This window comes from Colletes latitarsis, chromosome 11 (assembly GCF_051014445.1).
Source record: "Colletes latitarsis isolate SP2378_abdomen chromosome 11, iyColLati1, whole genome shotgun sequence".
Lineage (NCBI taxonomy): Eukaryota > Metazoa > Arthropoda > Insecta > Hymenoptera > Colletidae > Colletes > Colletes latitarsis.
In genome coordinates this window covers 5,652,888-5,679,583 of record NC_135144.1, presented here as the reverse complement: position 1 = coordinate 5,679,583, position 26,696 = coordinate 5,652,888, and the positions used below count along the sequence as shown (strand labels likewise).

Genomic DNA, 26,696 nt, shown 5'->3' with positions numbered 1-26,696 from the left:
CGTACTGAATTTTTTTCTCGAAAATGCGCAAGATTTCGGGGGTATGTCTACCCACCAAAAATGCTTGTAATTGACCCCTGCAACCGGAAATAATTTTTCCAAAACGATTTCAAATTTTTTTCTTCCGTTGAAAAATTTCACACCTTCTCGAATGTTTTTCTAGAAAGTGGGTAGGATTTTGGGGGTATGTCTATCCATAAAAAATGATTGTAATTGACCCCCGCAACTAAAAATAATTTTTTCAGAATGATTTGAAATTGTTCAATTTAGTTTTTTAATAACTTTTTAACGAAGCCTCCATCAATAAATTGATATTCTTGATCTCCGTCTTATTTTGGCCTCTAGAAATTTCCATTAAAATTTTTCTCAGCGGTGGCCGAACACTCTGTATAGTTCAATGTTTCTTTATTTGGTATGGTACAATAATATTATAAAAACTTAAATTATATTTAGTACGTATCATAAAATTTGTCGTTTTAAAATGTGTATAAACAGATGAATATAAACGAATTAATAATGCCCTTTTGGTTTTATGTGTCACTTTGCTAGAAAATATAGGAAAATAGTAATTTAAACGTACAAAATTACAATAGCGGAACTCAAATTAGTTGTTTATCGTTATAAAAATAAAAAAGTTATAATGAAATTAATAAAATTATTAATAGAGCTAAAAGAACAGTTCGTATAATATAATTAGAGCTTTTAAATTAGTATCGGGCGTAGAAAAATGTTTAGACAAGGAAGTTGTTTAACTATTACACGCGAACATGTGAAAGTTTATAGAATAAAAGGAAGAAGCATGAATTTATTAAAAAATATCTAAAAATATTATTATTTGCCTCCTGAAAAATTATATTTTTTGCAAATAAATCAAAATTTAATATCTTCTGTTTCTGATTTTTATCCATATAATGGATAACTGATCCTACTTAAACGTATTAAAAGACAGTTTTAAAGTAAGTGTTGAGAATATCTAGATTTTAAACAATTTTATATTTTTGCCGTGAAAAGTTAAACATTTTACAACTACTAAAAAAGCCCTAGAATAGCTTTGCAAAAGTAATGATAAAAAATAAGACTTGAATTTTGTGAAGATATAGCAAAATCAATTATTTGTTGACTAAAATGTGTTGTATAAAATTGTATATTTGGGTTCCACACAAAGTATTAATATAAATAATTCAGATTATACATTATTCTATAAATAAATCTCATTTTTTCTGTGGAATTTTTGCTGACTCCTAAATTCCATACATAACGAAAAATTTTGTTTAATTGACTGAATATTATTAAAATTTATATTATATTTTGGTTGCACATCAAATAAAAAAACATTAAATTATAAGCTTGTATGTGAGTTTCAACCATTGAGTGCTATTTTCATATTTTATAGGAAAAACTCTGTCTAAGTACTAGGTGTATAATATTAAGCGATTCAAAGTCATTCAATCAAACAGTTAATCAATGTCAGTAAGTCCCCATCAGTTCAGATTTATCTCTATAAATTTTAATCTTAATCTACTTGAGATTAATCAGATTTATCTCTGTAAATTTTAATCTTAATCTATTTGAGTCGAGCTCTGCAATTATTATATGCAACTTTAATTACAAATCTTAGAAGAGTGAAATCAAAGAAAAATTCCCTAACTTTTGAGGAATTACAACTAAAAAATGTACAGCTCATTAAAGCGAATATTAGATATTTAATAGCTGATATGTTTGTATTTTTACTTATTTATTTGCTTCGAATTTTGCATATTCAATAATTTCGTATTGCCCGTAATGATAATTAGGGATGTTTCGTTTGCATTTTTATACGCCCGTTAAAGATTCCTGCGGATTTGAAGTACCATTTCTACAAGGATCTACGTTAATTACTGATTGCAAGTGCAGGCAACTACTATCAATAACGATACAAATTCAAGGGTATTTATCGTCCTAATTAGTACACGAGCTTGGCTTTGAGTCGGTTTTTTATAGGATAATCAAACGGAACGATTGAGATGCTTAACGATCAGTTTCGCTAATTAAATGTTCACGATATCACTGATTCGTTGCAGTTTATCATAAGGAATTTCATTCTTAAATAATACAAAACGCCGATCAAAATATCACGGAGCACAAAACTATACTTCATTCAATGACAAAATCCAAAATATGCACAGTGAATTTTGAACTATCTATATTTATAATTGTTCAATTTTACCCATTAAGTATCAGTGTTCTATTTAAAGAACATTTAAGAAAACACTTCTGTTTACTGACGTTAACAGTTATTTGAATATTATGAGATTTTTACGCTACGTTAAGTCTTAAATAAAATACAGTGTAAGATTTTGTAACTCTTTGTATTTTGTAATATGTTATGAATTAAAGAAATATTATGTTTAGTAACAATATTAATTTATCTAATTTCGAATATTATGTGATTTTTATTAGTGAATCTAATTCTATCTTAACGAAATGAATATTTAAAATTGGTAAGATGCAACTCAAATCAAAGAAACGAAGGTTCAATATGCTCTCCAATGTTTCTTTCGTAATTTAACTTTATACTGCATAATATGATTTATTGGTAACTCAAAAAAGACAATCTCTGTAAAGTTTAATCAGTTAATTTTACGGGATTACCTTACAATCTTTTATTATGAGGATATTTATAGCCTTGCAAGCTCAATCATTAAAATTTATTGTCTAGGGTGAGTATTAATTCTGTGCAAGGCGAAGTAAAATTCATGTAATACAGAATTAAATCAGACCGTAACAGCACAATATATGCGCGATCGTTCTTTTTACGTAGAAGATGAGATTTAAATTTCATAATGCCAACGTTGGCGTAGAATGTTCCTGGTATCATTTTTTAACGTTAGAAACTTCATTTTTAACAGTTAAAACTTTTAACGGGAAATATTAATACCAAATAAAATAATTTCGGTCTCTTTTCTGTCTAAAAATGTAATAACATCGATATCCTAATTTATAGAAGACAGCGTATAAAATTTGATGAAAATACAGTGGATCCTTGATTATCCGAAATTTTTCGAATAATCGAATTCTGTTTTTCTTTGTTTAACACTAAATCTACCACGACCGCTCAAATAACCATTTTTTAAATTTCGTTTAGAATTTCTAACATAAAATGTCATTTTAGCGCCATTTTTCTATTTGTATTTCTCTTTTCTTTTTCTTATTGTTTGTTTCCTGAGAAAAATATGTAGTCTGTTTTGCCTGTCACGATCGGTCATCTGACTGGTTGAAAAATTTATATTTTTTTGTAAAAAACTGGATAAAATCTTTTGGTTAGCTTCCGATGTAAATAGGAAGTAAAAGAAAAAATGAAAGAAGAGAATCTTAAGATTCCACTGTCTTAGAAGTCTAACAATGCATATTAAAAATAGTCATATTTTACACGCGTGTAGTTCCAAAATTACTATTGTTTCCTCCATAATTGAGCCACTGTAAAAAGCGGTAAAGCTTCCTCTTGAAAATGGTTTTTGGATTACGTCGATCAGACTTTCTGTTTCGGAGATATCGTAATTTAAATGAAGGTGTATCGGTCGTACGGTCAACGACCTGGCGAAGGCCGTAAACAGTGAAAAGTAAACAAATACTTCGCGCCCTCATATCTCCAAAACTAACCACGCGATCGATTTGAAACAAAAATCGTTATATCTCCGGAACTAATTACGCTATCGACTTGAACGAACACTCATTTTAAAGGGTATTTCATCCTCTATCCGATGAATATAACTACTATTATAATTTATGCAGTCTTTTATATTTATTTTAAAATCTGCTTTGATTCTATGCGCTCAAAGAAGTTTCAGCAATTCCTATTCATTGTACCACTGGTGTGCGATAAAATTGGATTATAAATTGTTTACTAAATTTGCATACAGAATGTTTGTGTAATTACTTGTCAGCATTTTTTCATAAATAATTGTTTTCTTTGGAAGTAACTACGGTATCGACTTGAAACAAAATTCGTTTTCTAGGGTGTTTTATTTTCTATGTGGTGAAACTTGAAATATTGCGACGTAGTTTATAAATTTTCTGTATGAGTTAAAATACTGAGTATTCGTATTTAGAGTAAAATTATTTAATATTTTTGTACAGATTTTTAATTTTTGCAAGCATTAGGAGTATGAAAACTCAGATATGAAAATTAGATACAAAATTATAATTTTAATTAATTTTTAATTGGCCAATGAGAACTAATTGAAATATTAGTTTGTGATCAAATACAATAAAATTATTGTGAAATATCGTATTAGATAATAAAAAAAATTCATGATATATTGTATCATAAATTTTACCAAAATGTTAGCGAACAATTTATGATTGTTGTTTTATGAGTGTATCAGTCTCGTTTAAAAAAAGTGGCAAGAAATTGATCAAGGCTTTCCCACTAATTCATTGCCATGGATCAGCTAGTGATTATTATAAATAATTTTCATTGTAATTAGTTAATAAATAAATGGTTATTTATGACAGAACTTATACTGTTGTCCATCCTACGTATAGCATTTTTCTTAAAAAGGTTAAAATTCATTGTTTACGTAAATATTGCCAAATTTTGTCCTACTACTTATTGTTCACGTATTTTTACGTAATTCTGCAACAAGCCAAAAATGATGTGAACTTATAATAATATTGACCAGCAGTGTATAAATAAGCAGAGAACAAAGATATATTGTGTGGACATCGGGTTAGAAGGGTTAATTTTTATTGTAAATGGACATTCAAAGAACAGAAATTATTTTTATTCTTTGAAATGTACTACCGTCTATCCTAATGATTCTACTGCACACCTATTCGAACCAACCATGATCATACGACGTGAGTGCATTTTGGTTTAGATGGTTTCAGTCGTATCGACAATCAACGGCTCCCGGAGGTCCACGGAAGTGCGAGGAACTACTGGCACGCGTTGTTTCTGGTACAAAAGGCATCGTAATGAGTCTTGGTTAGGACGTTACGCTCCCGCCATATTCGCCAGACATTGTCCCTTCCGATTATTATCTATTCCGGTCGATGCAGCACGCTTTGTCCGATACTCACTTCCAATCAGTGGGTGAAATACAGAAATGACTGGACGACATGACGCTGTCCAAGTCTCCGGAGATATCGCATTTTCGAAACGAAATTCAACTACTTGTCGGGTAGCTTAAAATTATAGAACGCAACGACGATTATTTCGAAAGAAAAATCCGCCTCGCTTGCAAGAGAATTTAGGAAACGGGATATTCCAGTCTAAACTTTCCATTTTTTAGTCTTTTCAGCGAGGTTTTACAAAAAAAAAGTATCAGTTTCTTAATTTCGACATTTTGCTACATATTTATTTACGTTTTACGAATGTTCACAATTTTTTCAAGTGAAAATAATTAAATCACACTTAATTATATGTCATTGAGTAGGGTTTCTTTAAAACAAAGTCTCCTACTGGCTGAGACGATTTCGATCATTCTGCTTATATGAAATGAGAAAATCAAAAGGATTCTTGATTATTACAATGAAAAAAAATTACTTTTTTTTATAATTTTGGTTCAGACTATAATTACAATCGTACCAATCAAGGATTCTTTTGATTGTTTGTAAGAAACTTTGTTTTAAAGGAACTTTGTTCAATGACATAATTCAGTTGATTATTTTTACTAGAAAAAATTTGCGAACATTCGTAAAACATGAATAAATACGTATGCAAAATATCGAAATTAAGAAACATACTTCTCTTGTAAAAAAATCTCTAAAAAGATAAAAAAATAAAACTCTAAACTAGAACATCCCCTTAAGGGATTAAACCACTTTAACGGGCTCTAAACAAGCGATATTTTTATGAATTTTTTACAGACAATGTGTACATACAATCGAAATGATCTGTTTACCATGTATGAAGGATTTCTTTAACTTTTGGAAACAATTTTTTTTTAATGTCTATATTTACAACAGAGAAAATGGCGTTATCCCAAACTATGTATGGTACGCTGGTGTACGTGATAACTTGGTACACATATTAAATTTAAAAAAGTGGATCTTTTAAATTAATTAAACAATAAAATCGTACGTCAACCAATGGAGAATGTTATTAAGAATATCTGTACCAAATTTGGTTGAACCGTTTTTGAGTTATCAAGTACACGAAAGTACACTTTCTCCGTTTAAATGGATATAGACATTTAAAAAAAATTGATTTCAAAGTTCAAAAAATGCTTCATACATGGCAACTAGATCAGTTTGACTGAAAGCAAATATTTTCTGAAAATACTGCTATTCATTGTGATGCAAAATGACATGAATGCTATAATATTTAAATTGTTATAAGCCACATTGTCATGCATTCAATTCTATATAATTTTTATTTTTTGAAATTATTATGCACATTAACGTAATGGCTAACCGGTTCATTTTATTTTGTCTTGGTGTACTTAAAAATTTCTTTTAGCTAGCACATTGCGTAAATTAAGTACAATTGCAATACTTGACGTAAATCACCTGTTCGTTTTTGCAACTTATTAAAATTTTTATTGCTCATAAACGTGTTAAAGGAAATATTAAATTTCGCTAAAGAATTTGAATGATTCGCTGAAACTGGTACAAAACACTACTTGAGATTACGATAAAATGATAATTGTTACTTCGGCCTTTGCTTTTGAGTAAGACAAATATTCAGGATAGCCGACGCCAATGGTCGCGAAGTAACGATTTCTCTAGAGTTCTAAGGGCGTGGAGTGTCGATGTTTTGCCCTCCTGTGTAAACGTCATTTCACAGGGAGATTAAAGGATAGCGTATGTACGTAACCTTTGAGTCAGAACTTCTCCAAGTAGATTAAGCAACGTGTCTGCACAGTTTCGAGAATTAATGGACCTAACCAGAACTCCGGGATCCTTCCTTCTGTCAACTAGTTTGGTTACTGCAAAAGTCCAGCAGGAAAGACGATACAATTGTATCTGACAACGACCTACGGAGCAAAAAGTTCGCGAGCGATACCAGCATCACCGACAGAATCGTTTTCTGAATAGATTCTATCTGTTCCAATCTGGAAGTACGCGAGTGCCATGAAAGTTTGTTTCCGAATTTTGCTGTGCAACTCGCGTCGCGTAGTTGCACTCGGCCACGAAAAGATTCAAACACTGATACAACCTTAATTTATAAGCTATGTATTAGATCATCCCATAAGTAATGTCGTTTTTTGACGGTGACTTTCGGTGAAAGAAATTAATACTTACATTTATTTTCAATCATCGATATATTGACCATCAGTTTCGATGACCTTTTCCCCATCTATCAGTCAAGTTTCTTATTTCATTTTTGAAAAACTTCTGGGATTTTGAATTAAAATACTCATTTAGTGCTGATTTTACATCCTCGCTATTGTTGAAATTTTTTCCACTTAAAAAATGTTGCATTGGCCGGAATAGATGGTAATCGCTTGGGGCAAGATCTGGAGAGTATGGTGGGTGTGGCAGAAGTTTCCAATTGAAATTTTTAATTTTTTCTACTGTTATCCTTGCTGAGTGTGGCCTAGCGTTATGGTGGTGGAATAGACACCTTTATGATTCACTAATGATGGTCGTTTTTCCACTAACGCTGCTTGAAGACGTTCAAGTTGTAAATCTCAGCTGTTACGGTCTGATTTTGCCTTAAAAGCTCAAAATGAATAATTCCTCTAATATCCCACCACACGCACAACAAAACTCTCCGGGGATGAAAAGATGATTCACCAGGTGATAGCCATTGACGTTTTCGTTTGGGATTGCAGTATAAGACCCACTTTTCGTCACCAGTAATAATCTGATCGAGAAATGAACGATTATTTTGTCGAATTCGCAGGGAAGCACAAATGTTCATGCGCTGGATACGGTTAGAAACCGTCAGTTCATGCGATACCCATTTTCCCAGTTTCGATACTTTTCCCAATTGCATTAAATGTCTATGGGCAGTACTGCTACTACTGCCTAATCTCTCAGCAATTTCATCTGTAGTTAATTGTGGTTCTAACTCGATTAAAGCTTTCAATGCCTCAGGATTGAACGCTGTTGGTCGACTGGATCTCGGTTCGTCAGAAAGGTCAAAATCACCTTTTCGAAATTTGGAAAACCATCTTTAACACTTTCTCAAATTCAAAGCATGTTCACCATACACTTCACAATCCGTAGTTGTACTATCTTTTTTAAATTCATACAGCATACAATGCCGCAAATGAAGTTCGCACACGCTCATTTTAAAATTTTTTTTTCAAATGACGAATGTCGATCAAACTGCATCGAACGCAACCGATAGACTGTCGAGAGAGCACTCTTTAAGCTACAGTTACCGAAAAAAGTATCCATACACCGCAATACATTCAGTTTAAACAATAATAACTCTGATTATAGAAGGCTACTTAGCTATGAAAGGCAAATATGCAGTTGGGAAATTAATTCAGCTTTCAGATAGTACGAATTTGATTATGATTTAAATAAAAATACAATAAACAAATCTCAAATACCGAATGATGTAAGAAAATCAGCGAGAAAAAAGTATTCATACGTGATATCTATTGGTAAAATATACCAATAAAACTCAAAATGTTGGGAGAATCTCGTCTTTCTTATATTTCTGTTTTTTTTGTTTCATAGCATTTCGTCAATTGTTAGCGTGGTTTGTTAAAGAATCATAGTTTGTATCATAATGAGTGCTAAAAATAAGGAAACTACAATAGAGGAAAGAAAAATTGTAATTGAATTATGGAAAAGTGGGAAATCACTTCGCGAGATTGGTGAAATGGTAAAAAGGAGTGATGTTAGTGTACAATATATAGTTAATAAGTACAAAAGTACAGGATTAATTGAAAATATGCGTCGTTCCGGGAGACCGAGTAAGTTAACTGAAAGGGATGAAAGATTTATTACAAAGAAAATAAAAGAAAATCCATTTGAAAGTGCACCTAAAATCGCAGCAGAATTAGAAGCAAGAACTGCTAACAAAATTTGTCCAAAAACGATATCAAACAAACTTAAAGAATCAGGGTATTTCGCACGAGTAGCGAGGAAAAAACCCTACGTCAATAAAGTGAATAGAGAAAAAAGACTCAATTTCGCAAAAATTTACATAAATAAACCGTTAGATTTTTGGAAGCAAGTTATTTTCTCAGACGAGAGCAAATTTAATACTTGGGGTTCAGATGGACGAAAATTAGTGTACAGAAAAAAGGGAGAATCTTTAAGGCCCAAAAATATTAGACCTACAGTCACACATAGTGAAAGTAGCCTTATGGTATGGGCGTGGGAAACTTGCATCTCATTGATGGAATAGTAGACCAATATAAATATTTAGATATTTTAAAATCAAATTTGAAAGACAGCGCACGGAAATTAGGTCTTTTTGATAATTACTATTTTCAGCAAGATAACGCTCCCATCCACAAGACTCATTTAATTAAAGAATGGCTTTTATACAATACTCCTCACGTTCTGGAAACTCCTCCGGAATCACCGGACATAAATCCAATTGAGCATATATGGCAAGAATTGAAACATCGTTTGCAAAAATATAAAATTTCAAATAAAAATGATTTAACAAATGCTTTGCAAGAGGAATGGCAAAAAATGGAAAGAAATGTAACAAATAATTTAATTGAATCTATGCCCAGGCGATTACAAGCGATTATTGATAATAATGGATATCCTACAAAATATTAATTACTATAAATATGACTGATTCACATACAAACAAAATTCTGTATGAATACTTTTTTCTCGCTGATTTTCTTACTTCATTCGGCATTTGAGATTTGTCTGTTGTATTTTTATTTAAGTTACAATAAAATTCATACTATCTGAAAGCTGAGTTAATTCCCTAACTGCATGTATGCCTTCCATAGTTAACTGGCCTTCTATAATCAAAGTTTTTATTGTTTAAACTGAACGTGTTGCGGTGTATGGACACTTTCTTCGGTAACTGTACATAGAAAGAAGTTTCTATAAACACATCGCCGAGATGCGATTCAAGTGTTCATTTAATGTACGATAAGAGACGACATTACTTATGGGATGACCTAATACAAGAAGGTAAATGAACAAGGAGCAACAACAATGTAGTATTATACATTATATTACTTTGTAGATAATATTACACTGTGGAGTATAACTATAGCACCACTACAATTTTCGAGAGTTTCGGAGTATTAATTTGTTTAAATTAGTTTGTTCGAGACAAAGAAACTCAACCGTGATTCCTGTTTCTATGTTGCATTCGCGTTATTCTAGAAGGTTGGACTGGCACCGAATTTTTTCAGCGTACAGATTATTAAACCACGGCCATTTACATGTTTTTGCTAGCTAACTTCGCAGGCATGCTCGATTCTTAAAACGGATTCCAGATATTGTGTCGTTGACCCAGAGAGAGAGAAAGAGAAAAACGATTTCAATTGAAAAAAGAGATCGTCAGCCAAAACGCGGACGCGCCACGCCGCACAGTGGGCCTGATCAAAAATTTTAGTGACATTTTAGTATAACTTTTGAACCATTAAAGATATCAAAGTATGGTTTCCACAGAAAAATATTACAAAATTCTCCCGGTTTAATAATGTACAGAATATTTTGTAATTACTTCTACTATGTGTAATTAATTTTATATTTATGTTTATTTAATTGGTCTCTGCAATGTTTTAAATGTAATTGTTTCCAACAAATGTAGCGAAATGAACCAGAAGTGTATTCCTTATTTTATATATATTATTTTCTTAGACAATTTGTATTGAAAAATAAGAAGTGTATTCCTTATTTTAGATATATTATTTCCTTTGACAATTTATATTGAAAAACATTTAGTTTTTGGATTATATAGAAATATATAATCCAATATTATTCCAGATAATATTATTAAACACTGTAACAAAATGTTACAGTAAATAAATAGTTATACAGGGTGTTCCGCCACCCCTGAGAAAAATTTTAATCGGGGATTCTAGAGGCCAAAATAAGACGAAAATCATGAATACCAATTTATTGATGGAGGCTTCGTTAAAAAGTTATTAACAATTAAATTAAAAAATTTCAAATCGTTTTGGAAAAATTATTTTTGGTTGCGGGAGTCAATTACGATCATTTTTCATGAATACACATATCCCCGAAATCCTACCCTTCTTCGAGAAAAAAATTCGGGTAGGTGGTGAAATTTCTCGGCGAAAAAAAAATTTTTCAAATCGTTCTAAAAAAATTATTTCCGATTGCAAGGGTCGATTATAATCATTTTTGATAAATAGATATACCCCGGAAATCCTACCCAGTTTGGAGAAAAAAATTCGAGAAGGTGTGAAATTTTTCAACAAAATTAAAAAATTTTAAATCGTTCTAAAAAAATTATTTTTGATTGCAGGGACCAATTATAATAATTTTTGGTCAATAGACATACCCTCGAAATCCTAACCAATTTCGAGAAAAAAATTCCTTACCGAAAATATAATTTCAGGCCAAAAATGCTTCCCGTAAATTTCATGCAAGTCTTTAAAATACCATAACTTCTGAACGGATTGGACAATTTTCATTTTTAAAAAAGCAAATTACTCGCATTTTAATGTAGAATATGTAGCAATTATAAAGATATTCGAAAAGTTGGTCCTTGAGCCCGCAAAATGAGAAAAACCCCATAAAAATGATTCAATTTTCAAACAGTCATAACTCCTACAATAGTGAATATATTTCAATGAAACTTTTTTCTGAAGTAGAGCCCATAGGTACCTACAAAAAAGTGTTAGGCAACTTTTCTGTAAGGCGTCAAACAAAATTACTAAAAATGAAAAAGTAATTTTTAAGAAGAATCGACGGGGGATAGGTGCCTAAATTTTTCGACGAAAAAAAAAATTTCGAATCGTTTTGGAAAAATTATTTTCGGTTGTGGGGGTCAATTACAATCATTTTTGGTGAATAGACATACCCCCGAAATCGTGTATATTTTCGAGAAAACAATTTAGTACGAGCGGAACTTTAAACGATAATAACTTTTTAACGAAGCTTCAATCAAGAAACTGATATTCTTGATTTTCGTCTTATTTTGCCCTCTAGAATCCCCCATTAAAGTTTTTCCCAGGAGTGGCCGAACACCGTGTATAGTAGACGCTTATACTATCATTTTCATAAACGTACCATTTCCATACATATTTTTATAAATGCATAATTTTTTAAATTAACCCTACTTTAATTCTTAACCTGAACTATTCCTATACATGTTTCTATAATCTGAACAGTTCTCTTGAAAAATTTATCATTATCCCGTAGGGTACCAATGATGAATATCGAACGCGCGTAAAATTACATGACACCAACACCTTTGAACATTAATAATTCAGAAAGATGGATGAAGGTGGTTACGATTTTCATATATTATCTAAAAGAAAGTATCCTGAAAATATTGAGATATGTTCGAATGTGGGACAATTTGGGACTCAAAAGATATTCCTTGCCAATTGTAAAAATATTGACACTTTTCTGTAGTACATTCAACGTTACATTCCTAGTACAATAAATAAAATAACTTGAGTCGTAATTAATATTTTTTAATAGACAATAATGCTGTTTATTGTAGAAAAGAAACGAAGAAAAAACATTAAACGAGATCGTCAAAATACCGTGAAAAAGAAAGTACATTTTTCGAGCGTCAAACGTACATTTGAAAACGTTAAACTTTAACAGTTCGATACAGCTATAATTTATAGTTAATTTCACCAATTCTTTAATTTTTAAGGTCAGTAGATATTTGAAAGGCAATACCAATTGATTAAAAATCGATATGTGAAAGTTCATTTTTTGGTAAAACGTCACTAAAATCTTCGGATCCAGCCCACTGTGCGCCGTTGCCCGGGCCCAGTTGTGTGGTGCATCGCAATCCGGATCTGCAGCTGCGCAACGTAGACCGGTCAGCGGCCGTCGATGGTTGCAGATATTCACAAGTGATTTGTGAGCTGATAACGATCGAGATCGGGTCCTTCGCCGATCTCGCTTCATCAGATAGTACGCGCGCTCCGAGGAGTATGAGCCAAGCTCGCTCCTCATAATCGAGTTTAGTTTGCGGGCATTTATTTATTGAAAAATCTCGTCATTGCGACGTGAGATTTCCCCACAAAAGGACAATCTGCCAGACGATGTAGCGATCGCAGTGCACGCTGCGCGTGACGCAGGATTATGATTGAACGTTGCAGTCGTTGCCACGACAGCGACGTTAGGGGATTCGGTGTTAATCAATTTGAATCTCTTCCAAATTATATGGTTTAAGGGATCGAAGAAGAACCTGTGGCGCTGCTTCGTTGCCGTGTGGGTCTGCTCGTGAGAATAGTAGGAGGCGTGAAAAGGAAAGGAGGGGGCGCGTTTCGTCCGGGTCTGCTAGTGGACTCATCAGTAAGGCTTTTTAGCAGGCACTGCCTTAGATGACTAGGATATTGGGAAGTCGGTCGAGGATTGTATAGCAACCGAGGTGTCGGTCGAGCGCTTGTGAGAGCGCCACCCCTCTAGTGGCGAGCATGGGAAGCGACGCTACATTACCCCCTGCCACTGCTAAGCTAACGATACCGGATTGATTTACTATTTACAGGACTTGTCGAATATTATGTACATTTTTCCTATTTACAATGTTCCGTTCCTCTTGGACTTGTGGTCGTCGTGTCTTCGTCTAGTGCCTCTATCTCGATTGACGAACTCTGGAGATTTTCTGATCCTGGCTAGAACTTCGATTCTACTGCGCCTTAGGATATGCGCATGCTTTTTGCTGCTGCGTGGTCGTTTCTCTGATCATTTGGCGCTATTAAGTTGCGGGGCGAGTCTTTGTTGTGCCTTGCGTTGCTGAAGCCATATCGAGCGTATATTGCTGCTGTCATACCTGTGGCCTCACTACTATGCATGTGTTTACTGCTTGCTGCTGCTCCGAATCCTGCGAATCTATGTTCTCCTGGAGGCGACAGCCGCGACAGGTACTATCCAGTGATGACTTGTTGGCTAGGCATCCACAAACTAAACGGGAGCAAGGGCGAGGAGAGAAGGTCTTCGCGCCACCTTATTCCCACTAGAGAGACTCGCTCTGACGTCACGCTGCATAGTAGTAGGATCTCCATAACCTCGAGAGATACATTTTTGTCCTATTCACGGCTAGTATTTTGAGCGTACGGTTACACCAATATGCCTCTCAGTCTTGTCCTATCCTACTTTGCCCCTATACGTTTCGTTCACGTCCTTTATCATGCGATGGAAGTGAAGTTGTGAGCGCCTCAGCCAATAATGACAATGTGTGTGAGAGCAGGCGTTACTATTACGCTACGGCCAATCAGCACGCTTAGCCATTAAGTCATCACTGGATAGTAGATATAATCAGGACGAGCAATTGAGTGAACGAAAAGGCCACCTTAGGAGGGGGATTACGAAAGGAGCTATTGCTATACGATTAGACACACGTTTGTCCTTTGGCGCTGCCTCCTTCGTCCTACGCTGCGTGCTGTCTGCGTTTCCTGAAAATTCTCGAGCTGCTTCCTAGTTGTCCAGTTCACCGTCCAGGTCACCAATTGTGGCGCAGCTTCACTGCAGGTAGTATCTCGGGAAATTGTAGGACAGAAAAGGAAAGGAGGGGGTGCGTTTTGTCCGGGCCTGCTAGTGGACTCATCAGTAAGGCTTCCTAGCAGGCACTGCCTTAGACGACTGGGATATTAGGAAGTCGGTCGAGGATTGTATAGCAACCGAGGTGTCGGTCGAGCGCTTGTGAGAGCGCGACCCCTCTGGTGGCAAGCATGGGAGGCGACGTCACAAGTTACCAAAAATTCGGTATAAACGTATGAACAAGTATAATTGACAATAATGCGAACGGATGAATTTTCCTCAATGGAAGATTAACACTAGGTTTACGGACACTCGTTGCGCATATTTTTATTGTAATTCGCTATGTTAACAGTTACATTAAAATGCAATTTTTCTTTTAATTAGAGTGAATATTCATATCATTACATCAATTAAATCCAACATAAATTGCTAACAAATAATATTTATGAGTTCTGTAACGTTAGGTTTAGAAACTTAATGCGTCAACTTTACGTATTCCTTAAACCTAGTGTTAATATGACAATCTTATGTCAATTTTTTGGGTAGTTTATTGAACGAAATATTGGAAAACGTTTCCTTCGACGAGGCATGTAAAACTTATTTTTATCCACGGGCCAATTTGTACTTTGATACCGTGTCGCTGGTTGCAGGTGTACAATTACATCAGATTAACTTTTCGCTGCATAATAATCTGAAAAGCGGCAATTTGTGACCAGAAGCCAATTTTTCAACCTTCGTAACTTAAATCTCTTTTCCTACAGAACAAGGACCATTAAAAATTTAATTAAATTAAATAAAACTTAATAAAACCAAAAACATTAGGTCTTTCAGACAACTCTATAATTAAATATAATAGTTTAAAAACAAACTTATGAATTTGAAATTACAACTTTAGGTATTTGAATTATTCGTTAAGAATACCGGACTCTAAATTGTTTCTATATTTTTAATTGTGGTATAAGCATGTTTGAATTAATATATGGAAAATAAAAAGTTAAGTACAAAGCAAATTTTAAAAAGAAATCAGAACATTTAGGACGTAAGTAGCAATACAATAACAGTAATGTTCCATTTATCCCTCGTTTTAGTAACAAATGTGTAAAAGAAAATTTAATTTTATTAAAATCCAGAAAATATGTTATACATTCTTCCTCAACCGATTTCCTAATGTCCCACTTGTTTAAAGCAAGGCTTGCTAGGAAGCCTTACTGATGAGTCCCTCTAGCAGGCCCGGACGAAACGCCGTGCCCTTTCCTTTCCTTTTCTGTCCTCTTTACGAGATTCGCACGAGTTCCAGACCGCAGCAAAACAGCGCCACAAACTCAATCGAAGAATAGTGCATGGATTTTTTCGGTCCAATATACTATAAAAGGTGACTGTTCCATGTTCGATAAATCCAGCTTCTTCGATAAGTAAAATAGTAGATTGGAAATGTTCAAGTAAAAAAGTTAACTCTGTAAGGCAGATCGTCTTCGTTAAGTGTCTATACTTGTTGCCAACAAGTTATTGAACGGCGCGGATAACGTAATTGGCCTCTCATAAGTCTCCGTGCTGTTATTCAATATACTTTATTGTCGCTGCACAGTGAAATACAGCTATCATTTCTTTCGGTGTGATTCAGAATCCAGTCTTCGGGGTTAACAGTTATGCTATTGACCGATCTATCTCCATCTGACAATAGATCTTTCCAATTGGAGCTGTTTGTGTACTCGAACAAGAATTCAGACCAAGATAAAACATTCTTTTCAAACCGAACCAAGTATTTGATCATTTAAGTAGCTTGAATAATTTGATCAAACTGAAGAAAATTTAATCTGTTCAAATATTTGACCAACTTGATTGTTTATACAAAATGTGAGAATGTTTGTAATGTAATAAGTTATAAAGTTATACGTTAATTATAAGGCTTTTATCCCTGTTCCAAAATCACCTTATTATAAACTCAAAGAAATTAAAAATTTCAAATTATTCTTTAACTTTCACTAATATCAAACCACACCAAGTTATTTAAATGAACACATATTTTTCTTTTAATTTCTAGAATTATCACGATTATTCTTAACTGTATCCAAGTGAACTTTACTGATAAAAGTTTTACGGATGAGTCTGATTGCTTCCAGAATTTCTACAAATTCTCCACTAAAATATGCGTCGTTGGCATTTTGAAAAATTAAAATCCTCCAATCCGTTCAGGAGTTATGATGTTTTAAAGATACGTATTTTCGGGTGACATTTCTGGCCTGAAATTATATTTTCGGTAAGGAATTTTTTTCTCGAAACTGAGTACGATTTCTGGAGTATACCTATTCACCAAAAGTGATTGTAATTTACTTCTACAACTAAAAATAATTTTTTCAGAACAATTTGAAATTTTTTTTATTTCGCTGAAAAATTTAGGTACCTACACCCCCTTATCGATTTTTCTTAAAAATCTGTTTTTCGTTTTAAATAAATCTCTTTGATGCTCTACAGAAAAATTATCTAATACATTTTTGTAGGTACACCTGAGCTCTACTTCAGAAAAAGGTTTCAATAAAATATATTCACTATTGTAGGAGTTATGGTCGTTTGAAAATTGGATCATTTTTATGAAGTTTTTCTCAGTTTACAGGGTTCAGGAACAACTTTTCGAATATTTTTTGAATTTCTGCATATTCTTCGCCAAAATACGCGTTGATTGCCGTTTGAAACATTAAAATCCTTCAATCCGTTCAGAAGTTATGATGTTTCAAAGATACGTATTTTCGGGTGACATTTCTGGCCTGAAAATATATTTTCGGTACGGAATTTTTTTCTCGAAACTGAGTAAGATTTCTGGCGTATACCTATTCACCAAAAGTGATTGTAATTTACTTCTACAACTAAAACTAATTTTTCCAGAACGATTTGATATTTTTTTTTTACCAAAAAATTTAAGCACCTACACTACCTGGTCGATTTTTCTTAAAAATCTGTTTTTAATTTTTAATAATTTTTTTTGACGCCCTACAAAATAGTTGTTCAATACTTTTTTGTAGGTACCTATGAGCTCTATTTCAGAAAAAAGTTTCAATAAAATAGCCTAACTATTATAGGAGTTATGGTTGTTTGAATATTGGACAACTTTTATGAAGTTTTTCTCAGTTTACGATGTCAAGGAACAACTTTTTCAATATTGTTAGAATTTCTACATAATCTCCACTAAAATGCACGTTGTTGGCATTTTGAAAAATTAAAATCCTCCGATTCGTTCAAGAGTTATGACATTTTAAAGATTCGCATGAAATTTTAGGGAAGCATTTCTGGTTTCACATTAGATTTTCGGTGAAGAATTTTTTTCTCGAAAGTGCGTAAGATTTCGAGGTATGTCTATTCACGAAAAATGCTTGTAATTTACCCCTGTAACTAAATATAATTTTTTTAGTATGATTTGAAATTTTTTAATTTCGTCTAATAATTTTAGTACCTACTCGAATTTGTTTCTAGAAAGTGAGTAGTATTTAAAGATTTAATAGCTAGTAGAATTTAATAACTTTTTAACGAAGCCTCGTTCAACAAATTTATATTCTTGATTTTCGTCCTATTTTGGCCTCTAGAATCTCCCATTAAAATTTTTCTCAGGGGTGGCTGAACACCCTATATGTATGTAATATTGTATTACAATAACAATTAAAGTTAGAATGAACGATGTATAAGTGTTGATTTGATGAACACAGTATGGATGAATGAGAGTGTAACCATGTCAAAAACTATTATTGTATATTTTCAGCTTACTTTTGTATGTACATAAACCGCCTTTTTAATTGTACTACTGGATCGGAAATACTCTGTATATTGTAGAAATTCTACAAAATAAATGAACTTCATCGTATGTTGATGGAATTGATCTTACAATTATGTAAATTACATGTAAAACGAACAGAGAAATGGTACTTATTAAAGGTCGTATCAACGTCGCAAGTATAGGTCGAATCAACAGTCAATGCAGAAAGATAACAATATTTAAATTGCGAATTCCAACGGAATAATTAAAATAATTATACATTGTAATACATCGCTGAATCCATCATAAATGGACGCTTTTATCGATTAGAAAAAGCGAAAATTTTTCGAAAAATAGAGGGAGGGGGAATTCAATTTTGCAAAAAAATTTACACGCAGCTTTATAGACCTCAAGAAACGGTATAACTTCTATTTCAACTATTTTTTTATATCTTTTGTTGTTTACGACTTATAAGCACGTACATAGAAAGGGCGGTTGGGATATAAAGGTTGATATCTCCCTCAAAGTGCAAAACAGCCACGAACGAATTACACCTGACTTCTTAGATAGGTCTAATTAATGTTTATGCAAAGTTTCATCAAAATCGGAGTGTATCAGTTTGCGATGTTCCCTTGTGAACTTGTATTTTCAAATGTTTGGATGCCTCCATTTTAAACAAACCTGTATCCGAGAGGCGGTTCGTATAATGTTTAACCCTCTATGGGCCGAATTTTTTTCTTGAATATAAACTTACGAACCACTTTGATATTTGATGCTGCCAACCGTCATCAATATTGTTATTAGTAGACTGCGGATCTTTATGCAAATTCGTATTTTTATTAATAGAATTAATGAAATGGGAACTTTATAGAGGGTTGTCTCAACTCCTAAATATAATAATTCGTATCTTACTTGAAACATTTCTTATATTTTAGCATATTAAATGCATTCTGTAGTTTTTTGAAAATTTAAATTTCCCATAAATGCATAAATATCCGCAGTCTAAAATTATTTTGTAAACTGTCGATATATTAACATGTGATCCGAAAGTTACACGGGCCCATAGAGGGTTAAAATGTTTTCTTAACGTCTTACTTAAGCTGAATTATATTCAACGAGTTCATACATTAAATGGATGATTTTCCTTGTTTGACTACCTACTCATTATCGGTCCTAACAAACAGATTATACAAGTAACAAGTATAACGTAACTAGATTCATAGAAGAGGATAATCAACGAGATTTACAGTTCCCCCTCCTATTTTGTATCCGTCACTGTACAAGAGACAAATTATTCTGTGTTTATTTTAAAATACAAAGCATTCTCCCAGGTGTGCTATCATTTTGTCCCACACTTATTTTTGTTTTGTATACTAGAAAGTACTAACTGATTAACACACAAAGGAAAGAGATATAACAAGGTAGTAGGTCTCGAGTTTACATAACTCGCAGTAAATCTCACTTAACACTCCACCTAGGTATATTGTGCTTTTCTTACTGCGAATTAAATATGCGCATAATTGTGTTACCAACAGAATACTCGCTACAATAGGGATATCTTACGATACAGAAGTGCAGACCTGGTTGGTAATTGAATACGAACACTCGGGTACAAATGAAAACAAGAACATTTGCACATGAATGGTCTCGTTCTCGATTCGATGTTCTAAGAAATAATAATTTGTGTCTTGGAGCAGATTAAAATTTTTATTCTGTGTTAGAAATTCTTTAAAATTCACTGAACTTTATTATCGATTAGGCATTGCTGACAGTAATCACGCAATGAGTCGAGTGACAAAAATAGGCCAACTTTGAAACAGTTGAATATTGAATGGTTATTGAATCCCTATTGAAACGTTATCTGTGCTCGACAGGGCAAAGTTTCTGCCAGACCGTTCGCTATTCTAATAACGCGCAGAGAGCAAAAATAGACAAGATAGTTATTTAGATACAAATTTCAAATATAGAAATTCAGTTAACCGAGCGTTTATACATTACTGAACGTAATATATCAAATATTTTAAAACGAAACAAATAAGAATGTCATTTTTCGACAAAATAAATTGCTACGTGTTGATCTTATTAAATTCGCATCCCTTATTATGTTTTCCTTTTCGAACCGTACACAAATTATGTATTTTCAGCACTGGGTTAGGTAGATATTTATTTAAGATATTATTTTAGATAAAAGTAGATATTTAAACGAAGAAAAGTGTGCGTATTTGTCTCGTAACTTTCAAGATGTAAGTACATTTGTTCACTGGTTCCATTGTCCCAATTAAAAATTGATACGGCATACGCGTTTCGAGGGCGAAATAAAGAAAAAACTCGTTACACTGAAATATTCACGGTGCTCAGTTTACTCTTTTCTGTCCAATGTACAAGTTGTATTTATGTGTCTGGAACTGGCAAACGTGAAGGAAATAAAGTTATCTTCCTCGAGTATCGAGCAAACGCAAAACTTCTCTAAAAACTTTTTATTTCAAATAAAAAAAAGGACAGTTGCACGGTGAATGAATTCAATGACTTCTAATTGATATAAATTACGACTGACTTAATAATTAAAACAACTATGCTAATGACAAATTAATGGCCACTAATGTGATAATATCCTTGAAAAATCGCTATAATAACCTTCGTGTAATCCGATAATGTAATTATCGATGTCATAAACTTTCAAGGATGTAATTAGCTCGTTTAACTATAAATTTTCTGAGAGAACTTCGAAGTTAGCAGTCTTCACGATGTTATACTTTCATAGATATGTATCCCCTTGCTTTATTATATAGGGTGTTCGGCCACCATTGGGAAATATTTTAATGGGAGATGCTCAAGACCAAGATAAGACGAAAATCAAGAATATCAATGTCTTGACTGAGGCTTCATTAAAAAGTTATTGAAAAATTAAATTAAAAAATTTCAAATCATACTGAAAAAATTACTTTTGATTACACGAACCGCTTTTCGGATTCAAGTTTGTTTAAAATGGAGGCATCCAAACATTTGAAAATACAAGCTCACAAGGAAACATCGCAAACTGATACACTCCGATTTTGATGAAACTTTGCATAAACATTAATTAGACCTATCTAAGAAGACAGATGTAATTCGTTCGTGCCTGTTTTACACTTTGAGGGAGATATCAACCCTTTTATCCCAACTGCACTTTCTATGTACGTACTTATAAGTCGTAAACAACAAAAGATATAAAAAAATAGTAATACACTCCTATAATAGTTAGTGTATTTTATTGAAACTTTTTTCTGAAATAGAGCTCATAGGTACCTACAAAAAAGTATTGAACAACTATTTTGTAGGATGTCAAAAAAAATTATTAAAAATTAGAAACGAATTTTTAAGAAAAATCGACGGGGGTAGGTGCCTAAATTTTCTGACGAAAAAAAAATTTCAAATCGTTCTGGAAAAATTATTTTCGGTTGCGGGGATTAATTACAATAATTTTTGGAGGATAGCCATACCCCCGAAAATCTACCGGCTTTCTAGAAATAAATTCAGTACGGGTGGAACTTTGAACGTTAATAACTTTTCAACGAAGCCTCGATCAACAAATTAGTATTCTTGATTTTTGTACTATTTTGGCCTCTAGAATCTCCCATTAAAATTTTTCCCAGGTGTGGGGAACTCTCTGTATATAGGGATCCCTTGTTAACGTTTGCTCATTCACCGTGACGTGAACGTTATCGAAGAAAGTACGATTGAATTGTCGATTGTTACTTCTATTAGGCTTGATCGCGATACGAAAATGAGATACATTAAGAGTTTGTTTATTCTGTGGATTCTAAATTTGTTCAGAAATGAAAGCACATATCTAGCTTTTTACAAATTACATGATTTTCGTATGGTAACTTAATTAAAAAATAGTAAAAATTGATTTGTTAATAATGTTACGCCTTTTAACACGTTCAGTAGCAATCGTCAATCTATTCTGTTGTATCGCATTTTTATAGTTAATGGAGTATAGATGATTCATTTGTATATGAACATTTAATGACCAGACTTGCAACGTTCAGTTTGTTGTTGTAGTTCAGGAATTAGTAACGATGATTCAGCAAACAATATCGAGAGGAAAAAAACTACTGTATTATGAGAATTATAAGAATATTGTTTGTGAATTTAATTTTACTGTATAAATTCATCTAAAAGTAAATAAATATATTTCAGATTACACACTAATGTTTTATGTAAAAAATAATAATATTTTTCAACATTATATTGAGTACCGCTACGTCTGATGCTCCAGAATTGATGGAATATCGTATTATCAAGAAAATCCTAAGCATATCATTTTGCAAACTGATGGGTATTCCATAAAATCTGCGGTCTGATATTTATTAATTATAGTGAGTCAGACCTGTGCTGATACAACCTTTTTCACTTGACATTTCCTACAGTATTTCCTGATATTCGCTACGACAATTTGATATACAGTAAACAGCTACAATTACCACTTCATTGCAAAATAGTCATATTCCATTAGTTAATTACACGGATCATTAAGTAACAATCATTCATTCATACAATAAAGTAACAGTGCAATAATCGATTTTCATAACCACTAAATTGTTCGCTTGTATATTTTGTCTGATTGTAAGTTGAACGATGAAATAACGAAATAAAAATAAAGGATAGAGTTTCAAACATGCCATTCACTGAGTAAATAATTTCAAAGCGAATAAAAAAGAAACAGCAATAAGCAAGTATAAATACAAAATTAATAAGAAGGCGATTCATATTGTCATTACCATGAATTATCCCTCTAATGCAAAATATAAGCGATTTAATGAGTTTAAGATAATGACACTACTTCAGCTGAAGAAGTAATACATTATAGTTGTGCAAATTAGTGATGAATGAATTTCTAAAATAAAAAATATAATATTTAAAATGTATAAAAATAAATTTTCATGAAACTTGAAGAAATTAAGTAACAATAAGTTTAGTTGTTATTAATAACTCGATTGTACATCTAAGAAACCTGCCTTAAAAATATGTGAAAACATTACAACAGAAACTATAGGAAGATTAATCGCAGGGTTACTAAAATTAGTACACGTTTTAATTAAAATGTCATAATATTCTTAAAATATTAAAGTATCTGACCATACACAAATGCCTTTATTCTACGAAACCTTCAATGATATATTATTCTTCTAAATTTGTTAACGATAGCATAATTTTTCTTATGCTGACATGAAATGTAGCCTGAGTGTTCTAAGACTTTTGAGTGGTACTGTACTCGTCGATGTACAGGTCAATGGACTGTGAACGTGCCAAATTATTTCCTTTCGAATCAACCCTGCTCGATGATCCTGTGATTTAATTCAGTTTCCCGTTGATTGATACACGTCGATTTCGATCAAACATGACACAAATGTTCATTTGTGTCTAAGAATTTAACCCCTGTGTCTATCACCCCTTCTATTTAAATACTTAGAAATCGTAAACAGTGTGGAAGGAATGAGGTCATTTATATGTAATCCAATGTTGTTTTGGATAATAACGAAATATATAATTATACATTTGTTGGAGTCCAAGGAAGAGCCCGAGTTGGTGGCGTAGATCAGTTTAATACCGGCTGGACTACTTAGTATGATATTTTTGTTTCCGTTTGCTAATTAGGAGTTCGACGGTGTTATTAGGATATACTTTTACTATTTTGTAGAGGCCTTTAAAATTAGGATAGTTTTTTGTTTAGTCCTGGTTTAATTTGTACTTGCATGCAGACAAGATCGTTTTCTTTGGACGTAATGGGATTACTTTTCCTGTCATAATGTTCTTTACCTTTGGTTTTTAAGTTTATTATTCTATCGCGGGCTATGAGACAATTTATTTTCTATTGCAGTTGACTTTAAATGACCTTGAATGACCTTAATAATAAGTCATTGTATTCGCCTTGAAACACTCTATCAGAATGTAAGTAAAAAAATATACTGATTCATTTAAAAAAACCGAGTTGACCTTCATATCTCCTTGACGCCTCCACCTACAGAAAAATTGGTAATACCAGATTATGAGCCCCCCGATACCAAGTAAGTTTGGTCTAATGCATTTTCTCCTATCTTCGAAAACAAGCGAGTTATTCAGGTGACCTGTTTAAAATGCCTTACCCTGTATATACAGGGTGTTCGGCTCTGAGAAAAATTTTAATGGGGGATTCTAGAGATCAAAATAAGACGAAAATCAAGAATATCAATTTCTTAACTGAGGCTTCGTTAAACAGTTATTAACGTTTATAGTTCCGACCGTACTGAATTTTTTTCACGAAAATGCGCAAGATTCCGGGGTTATGTCTATTCACCAAAAATGATTGTCATTGACCTCCGCAACCGAAAATAATTTTTCCAGAACGATTTGAAATTTTTTAATTTTGTCGAAAAATTTCACACTTTCTCGAATTTTTTTCTAGAAAGTGGGTTGAATTTCGGGGGTATATCTATTCACCAAAAATGATTGTAATTGACCCCCACAACCGAAAATAATTTTTTCAGAATTAATTAAAAATTTTTTATTTTGTCGAAAAATTTAGGCAGCTACCCCCTATCGATTTTTCTTAAAAATTCCTTTTTCACTTTTAGTAACTTTGTTTGACACCCTACAGAAAAGTTGTCGAATACTTTTCTGTAGGTACCCATGAGCTCTACTTCAGAAAAAAGTTTCATTGAAATATATTCACAATTGTAGGAGTTATGGCTGTTTGAAAATTGGACCATTTTTATGGGATTTTTCTCATTTTGCGGGGTCAAGGACCAACTTTTCGAATATTTTTGCTATTTGTACATATTCTCCACCAAAACACGCGTAGTTTGCTTTTTTAAACATTAAAATCGTCCAATCCGTTCAGAAGTTATGACGTTTTAAAGATTCGCATGAAAATTCGGGCAGACATTTCTGGCCAGAAATTATATTTTCGGTAAGGAATTTTTTTCTCGAAACTGAGTAAGATTTCGGGGGTATGTCTGTTGACCAAAAATGCTTGCAATTGACCCCTGCAACTAAAAATAATTTTTCCATGAGGATTCGAAAGTCTTTTTTTTCACCCAAAAATTTCACACCTTCTCGAATTTTTTTCTCGAAAATGGATAGAATTTCGAAGGTATATGTATTCACCAAAAATGATTGTAATTAACCCTCGCAACCGAAAATAATTTTTCCAGAACGATTTGAAATTTTTGAATTTAATTGTTAATAACTTTTTAACGAAGCCTGCATCAACAAATTGGTATTCTTGATTTTCGTCTTATTTTGGCCTCTAGAATCCTCTAGTAAAATTTTTCCCAGGAGTGGCCGAACACCCTGTATATAAGACATTGCCTATTATTGAAACCAGAGAAAATGTTAGCTAGGGCATTTTTGAGACCGAATGGCATTCTTATAAATTCGTAGTGTCCATTCGGTGTGGTGAATGCTGTTTTCGGGGAGTCGCGGAGGGTTCATGAGAATTTGATGGTAACTACTTGCGAGATCTAGAGTTGTGAAGTAAACTGCGTGGCCTAATTGATCTAAAATTTTAAATTTCCTCTACATTTGGGAGTGAATACGCATCGCCAATGGTTTTCGCGTTTAACTTTCGCTAATCGATTACTAATCTCCACTTGCGTTCGCCGGGGGTATCTGATGTTTTTGGGACTATCAATAAGGGACTTGACCATGGGCTTGTAGAAGGTTTGATTATTCCCTCTTGTAACATTTTTTCTATTTGGTTATCGACTTTCTTCTTATGAATTTCCGGATATCTGTAACTTTTTACAAGAATGGGTTGTTCGTCTACTGTTTTAATTTCGTGAGTGCAAGCTGTAATATGGGTTAATACATCTGTCGGTAAATGAAATATGTCGTTGAAATCGGTACAAATAGATTCAATAGAAGCCCGTTCTTCGGAATTTAAATCCTCGAGACGGATATTTGCTGTCAGTGACTGCAGTCTATTTTTTAATTGATTATTTTCTAGTTCGGGAGCTAGTTGATAGATTTTTCCTTCTCGCGGTATGGGTTCTAGGAGCAGTTCGGGGATTGGAATTTGTTTGTCTTTTGTATGTGTATTAACAATTGTGATAAAGACACGGTTTCCTCCTTGAGCCTGCACAATAGCACTTGGAACTAGAGGGGAACCCTCGGGATTTAGTTCTTGAGAGTTCATGATTCCCTTGCAAATGTTATGTGGGCTTTTCAACTTAATTGGAATAATTGTTTCCGTACAAGGATGGATAGTTAGCATGCTGTTGGATGTTTGGGGGATATTATAACCTAAGGGAATTTGGAATGAGATCGTTGCGACAGAAAGGGTAGAATATTTATAATCGATTTTACATTTTAAGGATCTGAGAAAGTCGCCTCCTAGTAATCCGTCGAAAGAGATGTCAGTTGGTGAGTGGAT

At 33.1% G+C, this 26,696-nt stretch overlaps 2 protein-coding genes across 6 annotated transcripts in view; both read right to left on the bottom strand.

Annotated features, from left to right (window-relative positions):
* Window positions 1-26,696, bottom strand: part of LOC143347975 (adenosine receptor A1) — a 397,642-nt gene that overhangs the window by 153,739 nt on the left and 217,207 nt on the right. The gene's annotated exons all lie outside the window — the stretch shown is intronic.
* The window catches only part of Glurib (Glutamate receptor IB), a 999,595-nt gene continuing 976,104 nt past the window's right edge, over window positions 3,206-26,696 (bottom strand). The window contains exon 20 of the transcript XR_013080681.1: window positions 3,206-3,228. The gene's annotated coding sequence lies outside the window, so the exon portion shown is untranslated. The remainder of the gene's footprint in view (window positions 3,229-26,696) is intronic.